General features: G+C 38.8%; 1 protein-coding gene across 2 annotated transcripts in view; it reads right to left on the bottom strand.

Annotated features, from left to right (window-relative positions):
• LOC104981610 (monocarboxylate transporter 1-like) overlaps positions 1-17,292 on the bottom strand; it is a 33,604-nt gene that overhangs the window by 15,317 nt on the left and 995 nt on the right. The window lies entirely within an intron of this gene.

The raw sequence follows: 17,292 nt of genomic DNA, 5'->3' as shown, positions 1-17,292 counted from the left end.
AGTCTGGTTTAATACCAATTAAATTGTAATAATGTACAAAAATTTTGCTCCTGTACACTATCCCCTTTTGCACTATTGTCTTACAAATGACCTCTTTATATAAGCCTATCAAAAGTTGTATAATTATTGTTTTAAAATTGGGTTGAAGACAAAAAAAAATGAGTTTACAAAGAAAAAATATATATTTACTGTCTTACTGTATATTAACCAATGAAGTTGCCGTTACTGGTGGAGTTAACTTTTTTCCATGTGGACGCAAGTTATTGTGTAGTGTCCTTTCAATTCATTCTGAAGGACACTCTGTGGTATTTCTTGTAGAGCAAGCTTGCTGACAAGAAATTCTCTCACTTTTTATCTGGGAATGTCCTAATCTCCCCTTCATTTTGGAAGATAGCTTTGTTGGATATAGAATTTTTGGTTGACAAGTCTTTTTCTTTCAGCACTTTGAATATTTTCGCCCATTGTCTTCTTGCTTCTATGGCCACTAAAGAAAAATTACCTGTTATCTTATTGAGAGGAGATACCCCCCCACATCCAAGGTCAGGGGTGGTGGCCGAGAGGAGCTACCCCATGTCCAAGGTAAAGAGCAGCGGCTGTGCTTTGCTGGAGCAGCTGTGAAGAGATACCCACGTCCAAGGCAAGAGAAACCCAAGTAAGACGATAGGCACTAAGAGAGGGCATCAGAAGCCAGACAGACTGAAACCACAATCACAGACAACTAGCCAATCTGATTACACAGACCACAGCCTTGTCTAAATGAAACAAAACCATGCCGTGTGGGGCCACCCAAGATGGACGGGTCATGGTGGAGAGGTCTGACAGAATGTGGTCCACTGGAGAAGGGAATGGCAAACCACTTCAGTATTCTTGACTTGAGAACCCCATGAACAGTATGAAAAGGCGAAATGATAGGATACTGAAAGGGGAACTCCCCAGGTCAGTAGGTGCCCAATATGCTACCGGAGATCAGTGGAGAAGTAACTCCAGAAAGAATGAAGGGATGGAGCCAAAGCAAAAACAACATCCAGTTGTGGATGTGACTGGTGATAGAAGCAAGGTCCGATGCTGTAAAGATAGGAACCTGGAATATTAGGTCCATGAATCAAGGCATATTGGAAGTGGTCAAACAGGAGATGGCAAGAGTGAACATTGATATTCTAGGAATCAGTGAACTAAAATGGACTGGAATGGGTGAAGTTAACTAAGATGACCATTATATCTACTACTGTGGGCAGGAATCCCTTAGAAGAAATGGAGTGGCCATCATGGTCAACAAAAGAATCCAAAATGCAGTACTTGGATGCAATCTCAAAAATGACAGAATGATCTCTGTTCATCTCCAAGGAAAACCATTCACTATTATGGTAATCCAAGTCTATGGCCCAACCAGTAACACTGAAGAAGCTGAAGTTGACTGGTTCTATGAAGACCTATAAGACCTTTTAGAACTAACACCCAAAAAAGATGTCCTTTTCATTATAGGAGACTGGAATGCAAAAGTAGGAAATCAAGAAACACCTGGAGTAACAGGCAAATTTGGCCTTGGAGTACAGAATGAAGCACAGCAAAGGCTAGTAGAGTTTTGCCAAGAGAATGCACTGGTCATAGAAAATACCATCTTCCAACAACACAAGAGAAGAGTCTACACATGGACATCACCAGATGGCCAATGCCGAAATCAGATTGAGTATATTCTTTGCAGCCAAAGATGGAGAAGCTCTATACAGTCAGCAAAACCAAGACTGGGAGCTGACTGTGGCACAGATCACGAGCTCCTTATTGCCAAATTCAGACTTGAAGAAAGTGGGGAAAACCACTAGACCATTCAGGTATGACCTAAATCAAATCCCTTATGACTATACAGCGGAAATGAGAAATAGATTTAAGGGACTAGATCTGATAGAGTGCCTGATGAACTATGGATGGAAGTTCATGACATTGTACAGGAGGCAGTGATCAAGACCATCCCCAAGAAAAAGAAATGCCAAAAAGCAAAATGGCTGTCTTAGGAAGCGTTACAAATAGCTGTGAAAAGAAGAGAAATCAAAAGCAAAGGAAAAGAGGAAAGATATAAGCATCTGAATGCAGAGTTCCAAAGAATAGCAAGGAGAGATAAGAAAGCCTTCCTCAGTGATCAATGCAAAGAAATAGAGGAAAACAACAAAATGGGAAAGATTAGAGATCTCTTCAAGAAAATTAGAGATACCAAGGGAAAATTTCATGCAAAGATGGGCTCAATAAAGGACAGAAATGGTATGGACCTAACAGAAGCAGAAGATATTAAGAAGAGGTGGCAAGAATACACAGAAGAACTGTACAAAAAAGATCTTCACGACCCAGATAATCACGATGTGATCACTCACCTAGAGCCAGACATCCTGGAATGTGAAGTCAAGTGGGCCTTAGGAAGCATCACTACAAACAAAGCTAGTGGAGGTGATGGAATTCCAGTTGAGCTATTTCAAATCCTGAAAGATGATGCTGTGAAAGTGCTGCACTTAATATGCCAGCAAATTTGGAAAACTCAGCAGTGGCCACAGGACTGGAAAAGGTCAGTTTTCATTCCAATCCCAAAGAAAGGCAATGCCACAGAATGCTCAAACTACCATACAATTGCACTCATCTCACATGCTAGCAAAGCACTGCTTAAAATTCTCCAAGTCAGCTTCAGAAAAACGTGAACCATAAACTTCCTGATGTTCAAGCTGGATTTAGAAAAGGCAGAGGAACCAGAGATCAAATTGCCAACATCCTCTGGATCATTGAGAAAGAAAGAGAGTTCCAGAAAAACATCTAGGTCTGCTTTATTTACTATGCCAAAGCCTTAGACTGTGTGGATCACAATAAACTGTGGGAAATTCTGAAAGATATAGGAATACCAGACCACTTGACCTGCCTCTTGAGAAATCTGTATGCAAGTCAAGAAGCAATAGTCAGAACTGGACATGGAACAACAGACTGGTTCCAAATAGGAAAAGGAGTACGTCAAGGCTGTATATTGTCACCCTGCTTATTTAACTTATATGCAGAGTACATCATGCAAAATGCCGGGCTGGATGAAGCACAAGCTGGAATCAAGATTGCCAGGAGAAATATCAATAACCTCAGATATACAGATGATACCACCTTTAAGGCAGAAAGTGAAAGAGGAGAGTGGAAAAGTTGGCTTAAAGCTCAACATTCAGAAAACTAAGATCTTGGCATCCGGTCCTATCACTTCATGGCAAATAGATGGGGAAACAATGGAAACCATGGCTGACATTATTTTTGGGGGCTCCAAAATCACTGCAGATGGTAATTGAAGCCATGAAGTCAAAAGACGCTTACTCCTTGGAAGGAAAGTTATTACCAACCTAGATAGCATATTAAAAAGCAGAGATATTACTTTACCAGCAAAGGTCTGTCTAGTCAAGGCTATGGTTTTTCCAGTGGTCATGTACGGATGTGAGAGTTGGACTATAAAGAAAGCTGAGCACCGAAGAATTGATGCTTTTGAGCTGTGGTGTTGGAGAAGACTCTTGAGAGTCCCTTGGACTGCAAGGAGATCCAACCAGTCCATCCTAAAGGAGATCAGTCCTGAGTGTTCATTTGAAGGAGTGATGTTGAAGCTGAAACCCCAATATTTTGCCCACCTCATGCAAAGACTTGACTCATTTGAAAAGACTCTGATGCTGGCAAAGATTGAGGGCAGGAGGAGAAGGGGACGACAGAGGATGAGATGGTTGGATGGCATCACTGACTCAGTGGACATGAATTTGGGTAAGCTCTGGAGTTGGTGATGAATAGGGAGCCCTCGCATGCTGCAGTTCATGGGGTCGCAAAGAGTCAGACATGACTGAGTGACTGAACTGAACTGAATCTTATTGAGGCTTGGTTTGTAATGAGTTGCTTCTCTCTTGTTGCTTTCAAGATTCTTTGTCTTTGTCTCTGAGGTTCTATTCGTTTTTCATTTATTTTTTTCCTCTTAGATTTGATAATTGACCGATGTTCAGGTTTACTGATTCTTCTGCCAGCTGAAGTCTGCTGTTGAGTCCCTCTTACAAATTTTTTCACTCAGTTACTCTACTTTTCACCTCCAGAATTTCTATTTGACTTTTTTGTTTTTAAATAACTACTGTGTATTTGATGAGATGTTGTTCCAAATCATTTCTTTTAGTTCTTTAGACATGGTTTTAATTCTTTAAAAAACTTTGTAATAGCTAATTTAAAGCCCTTGTCTAGTAAGTCCAAATGTCTATTCCTTGGGGATAGTTTCTATTTAATGACTTTTCTGTCTACAGATCCTACTTTTCTATTTCTTTGAGTATCTCACCTTTTGCTTTTGTTTTTGTTATTGTTGCAAACTGGACATTTAAAATAATACAATGTGGCAACTGTGGCGATCTGATTTCAGATTCACTTCCTCCCCATGGCTAGTTGTTATTGCTGTTTGTTATTCATGTTGACACTACTACTATTGCCCTTTGTTTAATGAATTTCCTAAATAAATTGTGTGAAGTTTGTATTTTTTGTCATATGTTACTCTTGAAATCTTGCTTAGCTCAGTCATCAGCCAACGGTTGGACAAAAATTTTCTTAAAATGCCTTGAATCAGTCAGTATATCTCCCAGGCTTCACCAAAGGGTTTTATGTGCATGTTGGGGCATGCTTTCAATTATCCAGCAGGCAGCTTACAGTTCTGCCTTAGCCTTCAATTCCTGCTTGTATAGAGCTTCAAGGTCAGTCAGAAGAGGGAGATTCAGGCCTTCTCAGGTCTTTCCTAAGCATGGGCCCAGAGTGCCCATGAGCATGACCTTCTAGTATCCTGGGACTATGGCAGAGCTTTTCAAAGCCCACTGTGAACATCTCACTCCCCAGCTTTTGTTTTGAAGTGCTTGGTCAGCTTTTTGTTGCCCCAGTTGTTTTTTCCAATTCAGGCATCTGAGATATTAAGTAATTGCCCCTGATTGTTTTCAACGAATGTCCTGGGGAAAAAACTGTTTGCACTGGGCAAGCTCTGATCAGGTCAAAGGCAAGTCCTGTGAGTTAGAGTTTCCATGACTGTCAGACATGTTGGCTAATAATAATTCTCTAAGATTGGGGCTTTTTTGTGAGTTCCAAACAATTCTGTCCCCACAGTGATTACTACACTGATGAGGTTCAGTTGTTTCTTGATTATATTCTCTTTGGATTACTGCAAGCCTTGGGTTAATTTTGAGTTTTGAAAAGTGAGAGTTTTTTGGGGTGTGTTTTTTTTTTTGGCCAATGTTCTTATTGCTTTTATGAAAGAGGAAAGTTTCAGAAGACCTTACTTTACCATTCCAGAAGCAATTCCACTACAGTTGATTTTTGTATATAGTAAACCCACTCCGGTATGGCTCAATGGGTAGGGTCCACCTGCAATGCAGGAGACACAGGAGATGCAGTTTCAATCCCTGGGTCAAGAAGATCCCCTGGAGGAGGAAATGGCAACTCATTCCAGTACTCTTGCCTGAAAAATCCCATGGACAGAGGAGCCTGGTGGGCTACAGTCCAAAGGGTCCCAAAGAATCGGACGTGACTGAGCTACTAAGAAGTCCCCCTTTATCTGAAGTTTTGCTTTCTGCAGTTTTACTCATTGTCAAACTGCAGTCTGAAAATAGTACATAGAAAATTCCAGAAATAAACAACTTAATAAGCTTTAAATTGCATGCTATTCTGAGTAGCATGATAAATCTCACACCATCCCACTACCTCTTGCCTGGCATGTGCATCATTCTTGTGCCAGCAGCTCCACGTTGTATGTGCGACCAGCTCATTAGTCATTTAGTAGCTGTCTCAATTTTCAGATTGTCATAGTATGGCAATGCTTGTGCTTAAATAACCTTAGTTTTATTATTAAATAAAATTATGTATATAGTGTCTCATCATCAAGAAAAGTATTTACTCCAAAGTTTGCCAAATACATTATCAGATTTGGGAAGTTTCATTCCTAAAGCTCATTAAGAACTTACTTTAAATCCAGTGACCAATGAATTCAGGTATTTTTCTCCCATAATACCTTCACAAGGCATTTCTTCTTTTATCTGTACAAATAGTGAGTAACATTTATAGATTTTTATTTTTACATGTTAAGCCACCCCTTGCATCCCTAGAATATATCCCACTTGGTCACAATATACATCATTTTTTAAAGTATGTTTCTAAGTTAAATTGTTACTTTGTTTGGATTTTTAAAAAATGTGTCCATAAAGTATTTGGAAATATAATTTTCCCTTCTCATATTGTCCTTTTCTGACTTAAATATCACTTTTATATTAGAGTCATAAAGTAAGTTAGGAGATGTTTTATTTTTTCCTCCTCTCAGAGAGAGATTATATAAGATTGGAATGATCTACTCCTTTTAAGTTTGGTAGAATTTACTGGTAATACTATTTGGGCACTTTATTTTTTGGGGGGAGATTTCAAATCTTATCTTCAATTTTCTCAACGATTATAGGTCTATTCATACCTTCAGCTGCATTTTGAGTCTATCTTTTTAGGATTTTTTCTATGGCTTCTTCCATTTTGTCAAAGTTTTCAAATTATTGGCATAGAATTTTTATATTTTAATCTCTTTATGGATATAGCTATATCCTCTTTATCACTGATTCTTGTGTTTTCTTTTCCCACTTTAATCTCAGGAATTTATCTATTTTATCAGTTATCTTCAAAGAACATTCTCACAAGAACCTGTCCTGAACAGGTTTTTCCTCCAACTGCAGTATACCCATAAAAAAGAACATTTTCAGTTTATCAATACTTTATTGTACTTTCCTCTTATTTCATTGATTTGCTATTATTTTTACCATCATTTGTATTCTTCATATTTGGAATTCATTCTATTCCATTATTTATTTATTTTTGGCTACACCGAGTCTTCACTGCTGTACGTGGGATTTCTCTAGTTGCAGCGAGTGGGAGCCACTCTCTAGTTCCGGTGCTCAGGGTTCTCACTTTGCAATGGCTTCTCCTGTTGCGGAGCACAGGCTCTAGAGTGTGAAGGCTTCAGTAATTGTGCCACATGGGCCCAGTAGTTGTGTGGTGCAGGCTTAGCTGCCCTGTGGCATGTGGAATCTTTCCAGACCAGGAATTGAACTCCTGTCCCTTGTACTGGATGATGGATTCTTTACCACTGGACCGCCAGAGAAGTCCTATTTGATTCCTTTTCAAACATAAAGGCTACTTAGCTGACTAATTTTTAGACTGATTTTTTTTTCTAATATGAGCATTTAAAACTACAAATTTGCATACTATATAGTTTTATATGCAGTACTCTTACTATTGTTTGTTCCAAGTGTTTTAAACATTTCCATTGTTAACCACCCCTCACCGCACCACCCCCCCCCAAAAAAAAAACAAAGACTTCCCTGGCAGTCCACTAGATAAGACTCTGTGCTACCAATACAGGGGGCATAGATCCAATCCCTGGTCAGCGAACTAAGATCCTGCATGCCATGTGCATGGCCAAAAGTAAATAAATAAAATTAAAATTTACACTGTGATTTCTTCTTTGACCCAAAGAAGGGGGTTTTTAACTCTCTAAAGGACATCTTTTGTTTGCTTTATTGACTTGTACTTAACAACACTCTGGTGAGATGATATGGTTGGTACAATTCAGTTTTTTGATATAAGACTGGCATTTATGGACTGATATATTAGTTTTTGAAAATATTTCATGTATGCTTAGAAAGAATATACATTTTCTAGCTGTTGGGTTGAACTGTTTGTTGAATTAAACTTTAAAAATTTCTAAATCTTTGCTATTTTTCTATTTTCTGCTTCATCTATTAATAATTGAAGAGAAGTATGTTGAAATCTCCTAATGACGATGTTTCTCAATTTTTCTATGTTATACTTTTGGTAATGTTTACAAGCTTAGTTGGCTGATTTTAATCTCTGAGAAACCTGAGGGCCTAAACTGAGGACACTTTCTTCCACAAAGTGGGAGATGCAAATATTTTTCTGGAATAATCTCCCAGAAACTAGGAACTTTATGGACCTGGATGATGTTAGCCAGGATTCCTGGCTTAACATGGAAGCTATGGTTAGTTTTCCTTTGGTGCTGATCCCACTCTTACATTCCAATTACTGGCCCAAGTATGCAAAAAGCACAACCCTATGAAGTTACGTACTACTAATTTCTAAATCAGAGTTGAGCAAATTGAGGAACAGAAAGGTTAAGCACCTTAGGACATGGCATTCAAACCTAACCAGAACGGCTCCCAAGTTTGTGCTCTTAACTACTAGACCATGTTAGCTCTTACTGTTTTCAGTCTCTCCACACCAAGAAAAAAAAAAAAAAGGCTGCATGAAAATGGGGACTTTTTATAGTGACATAGCTCTATATGTCCTTTGGCATCTAATAATAGATACTCAACAAATATTTGATGAACAAAGAAAAGAGGAGGCCAGTATAGCCAGAAGAGGAAATGAACGCTTAAACTTGAACTACACACAAGCTGCCCTAAATAAACACTGCAAACTCAGAGCAAATCTATTCCAGCGGTTATTTATCACCCATGTGATGACTCACTCGCATAGTTCCAGCTAGGGAGTCCAAAATCCTGGAGTCACCCTTCTCTCGTGTGCCTGCATGCCCCATATTTTATCGATCTGAATAGCTCTAAATGTGTCCACCTCTCCACCCTCACTGCCACTACACCTTAGACAAGGTCACCATCTCCCATGGGTTAATGCAATAACCTAATTGTTTTCCCTACTTTCCACCTTTCCGTCTCCCCTTTTCTTTCTCCACACTGCAATCCAAGTGATCTTCTGAAAGTAAAGTCTGGTCATTTTGCCTTTTAAACAATTCTTCTCTGGCTCCAGATACACTACCCTTGGAATAATTTATTAAAGCATTCAAAACCTGTTCTAATCTCATCCTTGTTTGCCCCTTCAACTTAAACTCTTCCTGATTTCCACTATACCCTATGCTCTAGCCTGAATAAGTACTTGAACTTCCTCAAAGTGCCATCTTCTCTCATCCTCTGCCTTTCACACACTTCTGTTTCCCTGTGCTTAGTTCTGGTTCTCCCATCACTTTGTTGTTGTTTAATCTTAAAGTCGTGTCCAACACTTTTGCAGTCCCCCATGGACTACAGCCTGCCAAGCTCCTCTGTCCATGGGATTTCCCAGGCAAGAATACTAGAGTGGGTTGCCCTTTCTTTCTCCAGCCGATCTTCCCGACCCAGAGATCAAACTTGCGTCTCCTGCATTGTAGGCAGATGCTTTACCGCTGAGCCGCCAGGGAAGACCCTCCCATCACTTGGCTAACTGCTGTTTGTCTTTTGGGTCTCATTTTTCCTGAAATGCCAGAGACAGGTTTGTCATCTCTGCTGTGAGCACTCATAGTCCCCCAGTCTTCGTTCTATCAGAACACCTCTGTTGTGGTATAATCTGTTTGCCCATCTGTCCCATTAAATGCTGTATGCTCTTGTGAACAAACACCATTATCTACTGTGTTCAGCCATATACTTTCATTATCTAGAATAGGTTCTGACAGATACACGGCAATTATATTATTTGGAAAATTAAATGAAGCCCCATTTTATTGGTGAAGATGTGCTTAAAGTTGTTAAATGGTAGGAGCACATATCTAAATTCAAGTGAGTCTGGTTCCACAACACATGTACTTTAATGTACAGACCCCCTTTAAAAGGGGAAGATAAAAATTCTTCTGATCATTGGGTTGATAAAATTATCTTATTTGTAATGCTACTAACATCGTAATGCCATTGCTATATTAGATACAGTACTACTAAACAATCACTGTAAACACACATTAATTTATAATTATATAATTGTAATTTATAACTATGAATTAATGCTGTGATCAGATTAGTGCTATAACAGCAAATATGCTTATCCTATTACATACTTTTTTTCTACTTAAACTAATACTGAATTTGTTTTTACAGTGTTTAGATTATGCCATAAAATCATCTGGTCTACATTTACCTAAACCTATTATCTAAATATTAAGTATTCTTCCATATTCTTCACTAGCCTGTGTCTTTAAACCCATCCTAGTTTGTGTCTGCATTAATTTTAATCAAATACAAATGCAAAGTACTTTCCTTTTAAAAGAATGGTCATCCTCAATATAAAAAAAGTACTTTATCTATTTTAGATCATCAATTAAAAACAAATACAAGATATATAAAATTCTTCTACAGAACTAGTTATCTCTAATAATATGCACACATGAACTCAGATATCTAAGACTTATTTTGCAATCTCAATTAAACACATACACACACACACACACACACACACCCCACCCCGCCAAAGCAATTGTCACCACAAACAAGCCGGGGCCTGGGCAAATTTTTCAGACGCCTCCTGTTCCTTCAGGAAGACTTGAGACTTCTTCAACAATGTTCCTTAAGAAACTCTGGCCTTGCCCCAGACTTCCCCAGGACAGTCTGTCTAGAGAAAACATAATGGAGATATGACCAGGACCAGCAAGTTCCACTAGGCTAGGCCTGTTCTAAGAAGCTCAGACAGAGATTGCTTCAAGTCCTCTAAAGTGATTTGGCAAAACAGCCCTTCTAATATTTAGATATCACCTTCTAATATTTAGAAGCTTCTACGTAGCTGCTAAAGCCCAGAAATTGATGAAATCAAATCAGAACATGAAGGCACCATTATTCTAGGGTCTGGTAACAATTACAGATCCATCTCCTTCAGAGATTTCCTATTATTTTGACTGTTCATCAGAATGAGTAAGATTATACCATGACATTATCAGAAATATAATTTTCCACCCACTCCCATTCATTGATGGAGACAAACAAGGATTAGTTAAAGTCCTCAAGTAAATATAGAATATGTTGTACATTTCCCCTGTGTGTTTGGTGAAAGGAAGGAAAAAAAAATCAGGCAAAATTCTTGGTTGATATAAAGTCCTAAATTATACAATTGTATCCTCTCTTAATCTCTTTGATTATAAAGTCCTAAATTATACAATTGTATCCTCTCTTAATCTCTTCGATTAAGTGTACAAGTGGCTCCCAAGTCTGTGGTATTCAATCGTTTTGCCGCCCCCCCCTCAAAAAAAATCTGGAAACTGTAGTTCCTCACACACTGACTACTAAAATGTGTTGTTTAATAGTTGCAAATATGTAGTTTCTGGCATATTGTACAGTGTGTTATTTGTGCATTAAATAGATTATTGTCAAAACCTTGGCACTTGAGCTCATTCAGTTTTTGGAAAATGGCCACCATATAACTGGCCAGTTCTCACTATCAGAAAAGGTGTGACCTCATTTGAATTTGAAAGGGAACAGAATATGCCACCCCAAAACATGCCATTTGGCATACTGTTTACTTTGAATTAATATTATTTAAGAAATAACTGGTATAAGAAGAACACTCTGATTTTCTGATTTGCTTTGCCCCCATGACAGCAGAACATAAGTCTCCCACTGGGAAAGTGTACTCCCACTACTCCCACTTCTAACCCAGGAGGTTAGAAGGCATCCTTATTATCACAGATAGGGAGTTTAGGACTGACAAGGCTGTATAAACATATCTTGTTACTTCTTTACTGATTTGCCACCCAAGCCAATTTTGTCAATTCTTCACAAATGTATTGTTTCCTTGTCTAGAAGGTAAAAAGCTGCCTGCTTAGGTCACTTCTTTGAGTGTCATATTTTTATGGCTCCCCTATGTATGAAATTGTTTTTTTGATGTTAATCTGTCTTACGTCAATTTAATTATTATTATTGTTTAATTATTAGACCAACCACAGAGCTTAGAAGCGAAGAAGGGAAAAGTTTTCTTTCCCTACAAATTCAAAGCAGTGAAAAACATTCCTGTTATAACCTATTCCTGTCTCCTTCCAAATTCCTCTCTCTGAGGCAATGCATTCTGGATGTTTCTCTTTGTTGGGACTGTTTGCCAAACATTTTGATAGCGTGGAGCAGCACACCAAAGTAAGAACAGGGATGAGTGAGGTAGCCTTTCTTTTGTAAAGAAGGAGAAGGGAATAAACAAGGACCTACTGCACAGCAAGGGAACTATATCTTGTAATAACCTATAATGGAAAAGAATCTGAAAAAAGATACATATATATATATATATAATATATATATGAATCACTTTGTTATATACTTGAAACACAACATCGTAAAGCAACTATACTTCAAAAAAAGGATTTTTTTTTAAAGACAAAGATGAGATTTAAGTCCTGAGGCATCCACACATCTTACGAGAGCTCATTCTAAATTCCAGGTATATTTTGCAAACTGAGGATTTGCAAAATTAGTCCTTAAAACTATACCACCATGTGACAATGAAGATTACCTGTCCCAGAGCATTGCACCTACCTTTGCTGAAGATAGGATAATAAAATATCTCCAAGATTTCTAAAATTTCCATTTGAGTTATAGAAACTGTCACATTTCAATTCAAAGGAAACAATCTGGGTTCTGAGGTTAAATAGAAATGCTCCATGGCATAAATTTTACAGATTTTTTTCTGAAGTAAGAGTTAAAACAAAAGGATTAAATGTTAATTAATCTCAGAATACTTATGCTTAAATTTACATACACACCCAATGATGGTAGAGCTGTTTGATACAGTAAGGTTCAGTTGGAACAGCTAATATAATACTTATGGAATCCAATTACACTTTGAGCTTAGTTGCCAGTTATGATTTCTCACAATTTTTTGTATTTATCTTATTTTTAATTTTTTTTTTTTTTGGCCACATCTTGTGGCTTATAAGATCTCAGTTACCCAACCAGGGACTGAACCATGGCTATGGCAGTGAGAGCATCAAGTCCTTACCACTAAACAACCAGGGAATTCCCACAATTTGTTTTTTATTTTTTAATTTAAGATTTATTTTTGCTCCACTGGGTCTTCATTGTTGAGTGCTGTGGTGAGCGTGGGATACTCTCTAGCTGAGGGTGCAAGGATTTCTCATTGCAGTGGCTTCTCTTGTGGAACACCCACTCTAGAGCCAGGGCTTCAGTAGCTATGGCTCATGGGTTTAGTTGCCCTGTGGCATGTGGAATCTCCCCAGTCCATGGATTAAACCCATGTCCCCTGCACTGGCAGATGGGTTCTCAAGCAGAAAACCACCAGGGAAGCCCCTCAATTTGTTTTTTAATGGTTACAATTTTTGGTCACCAACAACTGTCTCATCAGTCTTAACAATAACACTACCTTGTATTAAAAAATTTATTCCACAGTGTCAAAAGTAAATTTAAAACTGCAAGTATCTTCAGGAAGAAAAAGATTCAGAGAGAAGAAGAAATTGAATAAAATACAAGCAGTCAAAAGAAAATTTATGGATAAAAAAATTCAAAACCCCGACATCGACTCAACACAATTCTGCCAAATTACCAAATTCCTGTCTTTGTTATCTGAAATGTCTTATTTTGGCATGATTTCTTAAATACCAATTTTCTTCACATTTTAAAAAGGACATAAAAACCTGAAGTAATAGTGAAGAAAGGGAAGTTACAGACTGTGTTCTCTGAAGTCCTTTATACCATGCAGGAGAGTTTTGCTCAGTAGAATTCCAGATTATAATCTAGACTATCATATATAAATGTTATTTTCTGCAGCAATCCAAAATAGACTATTCAAAACCTAAATATACTATTTTTACTTATTAATATATGACTGATTTTGTCCCAGGGTTTGAGGCACAAAGGTATTGGTACTTTAAAATAACAAACAAACAAGAATGGAGTTAGGGTTATGGTCATCTACATTACTCCTTTTGAATAGAAATGCTAGTACACCACTGCCAGTATCTACTACACACCCAATTCTTTGAGGCCGAGTTGGGAAAATAAATAATCATAAAGAAGACAGCAGAGAAATTTGTTTCTTTTCTTGAAAAAAAAAAAAAAAGTATGAATGGCTCACAGAAATACTTAACATTATAACTAGCTTCATGATTTTCAATAGTTTTATAGTTCATAGTTAGTTTTATGTAACAGTATCTCATGTGCTTAGTTGTATCCTACTCTTTGGGACCCTTTGGACTGTGGCCGGCCAGGCTCCTCTGTCAATCAGATTTTTCAGGCAAGAATACTGGAGTGGGTTGCCATTTCCTCCTCCATGGAATCTTCCTGATCCAGGGACTGAACTCACACCTCCTGTGTCTCCTGCATTCTAGGCAGATTCTTAACCTGCTGAGACACTGGGAAAGCCCTAAAATATCTCATAGGTTTTTAAATTTTATTTATTTTTAATTACAGGAAAATTGCTTTACAATGTTGTGTTGGTTTCTGCCATATATCAACATGAATCAGCCATAGGTACATGTATGTCCCCTCCCTCTTGAACCTCCCTCCTACCTCTCACCCCATATCACCCCTCTAGGTTGTCACAGAGAACCAGATTTGAGCTCCCTATATCATGCAGCAAATTTCCACTGGCTATCTAATTTTACATTCTCACAGGTATTGATGTTGTTTTGTTGTTGTTTATTGCTAAGTCTTGTCCATCTCTTTGTGACCCCAGGGACTGTAGCCCTCAAGGCTCCATGGGATTATCCAGCAAGAATACTGGAGTGGGTTGCCATTTCCTTCTCCACGGGATCTTCCTAACGCAGGATCAAACCCCTGTATCTGGCACTGACTGCGCTGGCAGACAGATTATTTACTGCTGAGCCACCAGGGATGACTAAAGACTAAAATTTTACCTCTACGATTTACTCATCTTTCTTAAAAGTTTTCATCTCAAATGCAAGACAACTGAATTTGTCTCTTTTTAGTTCTCTCCTGTATATGTAATTGTTTAATATCCATGACTGAGTCTGAACATCATTATAACTGTTACATCTGAGCTCATTACTTCAAAGAAGTAACAAAGTTGTTTTGTAAAGAAGCTGATAATCCACAAAAGACTAATAAATTAAGTATTGTTTGTCTAACATTACTTACACTAAGCACAGATAAATACTTATTGGCAAGGTTGTTTTAAAGGGCCTTTCTGGACACTAAAAACATATCAAAAATGAAATTTTATTACCTCAAAATACTATTATAGGTTAAACTTAAGGGTCCTTAAATGTTGACAATGTAAGTCCTAGACTATTCTATCAGTAAAACAAAAAAATCACTTTATAATACACTTACAGTAATTTCAACAATCTATTTAACTTCCCTTAAAAAAAAAAAGACATTAAATTGCTAATCTACTCCCCTTCCGGGCTGTTTTCTTTTTTTTATAATTTATTTATTTTTTTATTTTTTATTTATTTTATTTTATTTTATTTTTAAACTTTACAATATTGTATTGGTTTTGCCATATATCAACATGAATCTGCCACAGGTATACATGTGTTCCCCATCCTGAACCCTCCTCCCTCCTCCCTCCCCATACCATCCCTCTGGGTTGTCCCAGTGCACCAGCCCCAAGCATTCAGTATCGTGCATCGAACCTGGATTGGCGACTCGTTTCATATATGATATTATACGTATTTCAATGCCATTCTCCCTTATCATCCCACCCTCTCCTTCTCCCACAGAGTCCAAAAGACTGTTCTATATATCAGTGTCTCTTTTGCTGTCTTGTATACAGGGTTATTGTTACCATCTTTCTAAATTCCATATATATGCGTTAGTATACTGTATTGGTGTTTTTCTTCCTGGCTTACTTCACTCTGTATAATAGGCTCCAGTATCAGCATAGTGCAATCACAACAGAGTGAGGTCAAGGGGTGCATTCCTAATTTGCATCCCAATCTGAGTCATCAGCCTCTAGAGGTGTTACTGGCAACTGGTATGACACCAGCCTATACATTCGAGTGAATTACTGAAGACAAGGTTTGGGACTAATTTAAATAACGTAACTGATGTTACTGGATCCACAAGAAGAGAGAATTCCATGGGTCATGGTAATTAGCTGAAAAATTGCGCAAGACACACTGTTCCATTTAACTATGCTTATGGGAATTTCAAAGACAGCTACTACCTTAGAAACTCACAAGAGTGGAGAGAAAGTAAAATAACACAAAATTAAAAATTCACATAAAAGGGAATTCCCAGGTGGTTCAGCGGTTAAGTATCCACCTTTCAATTCAGGAGACCTGGTTCCATCCCGGCTCTGAGAACTAAGAACCCCACATTGGGGAGGAGGGTGCAGCCGCGGGGAACTATGCCAAGTAGCCACAATTACTGAGCCTGCTCCAAGCAGAAAGATCCAGCCTTAGGCAACTAAGACCCAAGGCAGTCAAATAGATAATTTAAAGAAAAATCAGTAAAGATTCTCACATGGTGGTTTAGTCCCTTAGTCTTGTATGACTCTTTGCGACCCCACGGACTGTAGCCCGCCAGGCTCCTTTGTCCATGGGATTTCTCCAGGCAGGAACATTGGAGTAGCCATTTCCTCCTCCATGGGAATCTTCCCCACCCAGGTAGTAAACCCGGGTCTCCTGCACTGCAAGCGGATTCTTTATCGATTGAGCCACTAAGATTCCCATCAGTTCAGTTCAGTCGCTCAGGCCTCCCTGTCGATCACCAACTCCCGGAGTTCACCCAGACTCACATCCATCGAGTCAGTGATGCCATCCAGCCATCTCATCCTTCGTCATCCCCTTCTCCTTCTGCCCCCAATCCCTCCCAGCATCAGAGTCTTTTCCAATGAGTCAACTCTTTGCATGAGGTGGCCAAAGTACTGGAGTTTCAGCTTTAGCATCATTCCTTCCAAAGAAATCCCAGGGCTGATGTCCTTCAGAATGGACTGGTTGGATCTCCTTGCAGTCCAAGGGACTCTCAAGAGTCTTCTCCAACACCACAGTTCAAAAGCATCAATTCTTCGGCGCTCAGCCTTCTTCACAGTCCAACTCTCACATCCATACATGACCACAGGAAAAACCATAGCCTTGACTAGACGGACCTTTGTTGGCAAAGTAATGTCTCTGCTTTTGAATATGCTATCTAGGTTGGTCATAACTTTCCTTCCAAGGAGTAAGCGTCTTTTAATTTCATGGCTGCAGTCACCATCTGCAGTGATTTTGTGAATAAGGAGGGTTCCACCAGCCTGAGGACTGTCAGAGGGCAGGGGAGCTATTGCTAGGGTTCAGTTCAGTTCAGTTCAGTCGCTCAGTCGTGTCCGCCTCTTTGCGACCCCATGAATCGAAGCTCGCCAGGCCTCCCTGTCCATCACCAACTCTAGGAGTTCACTCAAACTCATGTCCATCGAGTCAGTGATGCCATTCAGCCATCTCATCCTCTGTCATCCCCTTCTCCTCCTGCCCCCAATCCCTCCCAGCATCAGAGTCTTTTCCAATGAGTCAACTCTTTGCATGAGGTGGCCAAAGTA

The sequence above is a fragment of the Bison bison genome, unplaced genomic scaffold (assembly GCF_000754665.1).
Source record: "Bison bison bison isolate TAMUID 2011002044 unplaced genomic scaffold, Bison_UMD1.0 scf7180017864519, whole genome shotgun sequence".
Taxonomy (NCBI): domain Eukaryota; kingdom Metazoa; phylum Chordata; class Mammalia; order Artiodactyla; family Bovidae; genus Bison; species Bison bison.
Note: the sequence above shows the minus strand (reverse complement) of the source record. Positions and strands in the feature narration are given on the sequence as shown.